Consider the following 4,163-nt stretch of genomic DNA (forward strand, 5'->3'; position numbering starts at 1 on the left):
CATGTAGTTTGGCTTATTTGTGGAAATGCGGCGGCTGCAGAGGAGCGTGATAAAGAACGGTATTAGCTATACGACATGGCAGATGGGTGACAGTGTTTCATTTATGGTACATCGCCAGCACTCGCTGCTACGGTGATTCCTCGGGTCTGTGTGAACAGTCCTGAAGAAATGATTTTGAGCACGTGACCGCTGCAGCCAATTGCTGGCCTGGTTATATAAGCACTAGATGGTGGCCCGATTCTAACGCATCGGGTATTCTAGAATTTGCATGTCCACGTAGTATATTGCCCAGTGACGTAGTATATTGCCCAGTGACGTAGTATATTGCCCAGCCACGTAATATATTGCCCAGCCACGTAATATATTGCCCAGCCACGTAGTATATTGCCCAGCCATGTAGTATATTGCCCAGCCACGTAGTATATTGCCCAGCCACGTAGTATATTGCCCCGCCACGTAGTATATTGCCCAGCCACGTAGTATATTGCCCAGTGACGTAGTATATTGCCCAGTCACGTAGTATATTGCCCAGCCACGTAATATATTGCCCAGCCACGTAATATATTGCCCAGCCACGTAGTATATTGCCCAGCCACGTAGTATATTGCCCAGCCACGTGGCATATTGCCCAGCCACGTGGCATATTGCCCAGCCACGTGGTATATTGCCCAGCCACGTAGTATATTGCCCAGCCACATGATATATTGCCCAGCCACGTAGTATATTGCCCAGCCACGTAGTATATTGCCCAGCCACGTAGTATATTGCCCAGCCACGTAGTATATTGCCCAGCCACGTAGTATATTGCCCAGCCACGTAGTATACAGCACAGTCACGGAGTATATCACACAGCCCACGTAGTATACAGCAGTGTGGGCACCATATCCCTGTTAAAAAATAAGCAAATAAAAAAATAGTTAATTCCACTGAAGCTCCGGCGATACGCGCACGGCTGCTGCCATCTTCCGTTCCCAGGATGCATTGCGAAATTACCCAGATGACTTTGCGGTCTCGCGAGACCGCTAAGTATTCTAGGTAATTTCACAATGCATCTATGAGAACGGAAGATGGCGGAGGCCGCGCGTGGCTCAGCGGACAACGGAGGGTGAGTATAGCAGGTTTTTTTTTTTTTTTTTTAAATTATTTTTAACATGACATTTTTTTACTATTGATGCCGCATAGGCAGCATCAATAGTAAAAAGTTGGTCACACAGGGTTAATAGCAGCGGTAATGGAGTGCGTTACCGGAGGGGAGTATGCTGGCGCCGGGCAGTGACTGCGGGGAGGAAGGAGCGGCCATTTTCTTTCGGACTGTGCCCGTCGCTGATTGGTCGTGGCAAAACAGCCACGACCAATCAGTGACTTGGATTTCCTTGATAGACAGAGGCCGCGACCAATGAATATCCGTGACAGACAGAAGGAAAGACAGACAGAAAGACGGAAGTGACCCTTAGACAATTATATAGTAGATTGTCAAGATATCACTGCTGAGGCCGGTGATTGGCTGCAGCGGTCACGTATGTGTGGTCATAACGGCAGGACACATCTATAGGATCACTTTAACCCCTTAAGGATTCGCTCAACACTTGTTATTGACCTTTCGCTTTTTCTTCTTCCAAGAGCCAAGACCTCCAGGTGAGCAACAATAACAAATCAATTAAGTTTCAACTTCCTTACACCCTCCCCAATACAAAAATAAAAAAAACAGATTCAGTATCGCCAAAGTCCGGCCTGTCAAAAATGATTCAACCGGTAGAGAAAATGTCACCGGTGTTGGTGAGGCGGTAGCTCCGGAGTTGGTGAGGCGGTAGCTCCGGTGTCGGTGAGGCGGTAGCTTCGGTAGTGATGAGGCAGCAGAGGGGTCAGTGCAGGCTGTAGGCTTTCCTGAAGAGATGAGTTTTCAGGTTCCGTCTGAAGGATCCGAATGTGGTTGATAGTCGGACGTGTTGGGGCAGAGAGTTCCAGAGGATGGGGGATATTCGGGAGAAGTCTTGGAGGCGGTTGGATGAGGAGCGAATAAGTGTGGAGGCGAGAAGGAGGTCTTGGGAGGACCCTCTGCATGCCGCACCAAAAAATACATAAGTGATCAAACTGTCATGTGTATCCCAAAATAACACCAAAAAAAATCACAACTGCCCACGAAAAAAAAAAAAAAGCCCTCACCCATCCCGCTTGACGGAAAAATTTAAATGGAGATACAAGTCAAACTTTATTGTAACAAATTTGTAATATGTTTTGTATTTTTTGTTTTTTTTAATCCTGTGCTATAGAGATGCATCTATAAGGAATATCGCCACTGACGCGCTCACCTGGAGAAACATCGCCGCCTCGTTATCATCGTGTGGGGAAAACCATAAAACGCACTTGTTTTTGTTTTGTTTTTTATAAATCTTTTTCACTGCAGTTGGAATTTAAAAAAAAAAAAGGGATGAAAAAAACAAATGAAGGCACAAAAAAAACGAGAGCAGAAAAGAGTTAATGGAAGCCGTGCACAATAATGGGACCCAGCTGCAAGTTGTAGCGTCTGCGGCCTTATAGTGGAATTCCTCTATAATTTTAGCTTTGTTGCGCAGCCGCCAACCAAGCGAGCAGCAGATTATGTAAGACTCCGATCATTGGCGGCCAGTGTCCCCACCATAATTTCTGCTTCATTTCTACAAACACCGTTTTCTGTATACAGCTCTCATGTCGCTATGTTTTTCCATCACTTGATTACTTGTGACTTGCTGCACAGACAGATACATAACAATGGCGGCCTCAGATCAGACCTGTGACAATCTCATTATATTCTTCCCTCACAATGATCTTAAGGCCCCTTCACATTTAGCGACGCTGCAGCGATACCGACAACGATCCGGATCGCTGCAGCGTCGCTGTTTGGTCGCTGGAGAGCTGTCACACAGACCGCTCTCCAGCGACCAACGATGCCGGTAACCAGGGTAAACATCGGGTAACTAAGCGCAGGGCCGCGCTTAGTAACCCGATGTTTACCCTGGTTACCATCCTAAAAGTAAAAAAAACAAACACTACATACTTACCTACCGCTGTCTGTCCTCCAGCGCTGTGCTCTGCACTCCTCCTGTACTGGCTGTGAGCCGGAAAGCAGAGCGGTGACGTCACCGCTCTGCTTTCCGGCTGACCGACGCTCACAGCCAGTACAGGAGGAGTGCAGAGCACAGCGCTGGAGGACAGACAGCGGTAGGTAAGTATGTACTGTTTGTTTTTTTTACTTTTAGGATGGTAACCAGGGTAAACATCGGGTTACTAAGTGCGACCCTGCGCTTAGTTACCCGATGTTTACCCTGGTTACCAGTGAAGACATCGCTGAATCGGTGTCACACACGCCGATCCAGCGATGTCTGCGGGGAGTCCAGCGACGAAATAAAGTTCTGGACTTTCTTCCCCGACCAGCGACAGCACAGCAGGGGCCTGATCGCTGCTGCGTGTCACACTGGACGATATCGCTAGCGAGGACGCTGCAACGTCACGGATCGCTAGCGATATCGTCTAGTGTGACGGTACCTTTAGAGGCGCAGACGGATCAGACTGAACAAATGGGCAAGACGGAAGGGCGAGGACCCTCCTTATATACACAGTGACTGCACCAGCAGAATAGTGAGTGCAGCTCTGGGGTATAATACAGGATGTAACTCGGGATCAGTAATGTAGTGTATGTACACAGTGACTACACCAGCAGAATAGTGAGTGCAGCTCTGGGGTATAATACAGGATGTAACTCAGAATCAGTAATGTATGTACAGAGTGACTGCACCAGCAGAATATTGAGTGCAGCTCTGGGGTATAATACAGGATGTAACTCAGAATCAGTAATGTATGTACAGAGTGACTGCACCAGCAGAATAGTGAGTGCAGCTCTGGAGTATAATAAAGGAGGTAACTCAGAATCAGTAATGTATGTACAGAGTGACTGCACCAGCAGAATAGTGAGTGCAGCTCTGGAGTATAATAAAGGAGGTAACTCAGAATCAGTAATGTATGTACACAGTGACTGCACCAGCAGAATAGTGAGTGCAGCTCTGGAGTATAATACAGGGGGTAACTCAGGATCAGTAATGTATGTACACAGTGACTGCACCAGCAGAATAGTGAGTGCAGCTCTGGAGTATAATACAGGGGGTAACTCAGGATCAGTAATGTAATGT

The sequence above is a fragment of the Ranitomeya imitator genome, chromosome 6, assembly GCF_032444005.1.
Source record: "Ranitomeya imitator isolate aRanImi1 chromosome 6, aRanImi1.pri, whole genome shotgun sequence".
Taxonomy (NCBI): domain Eukaryota; kingdom Metazoa; phylum Chordata; class Amphibia; order Anura; family Dendrobatidae; genus Ranitomeya; species Ranitomeya imitator.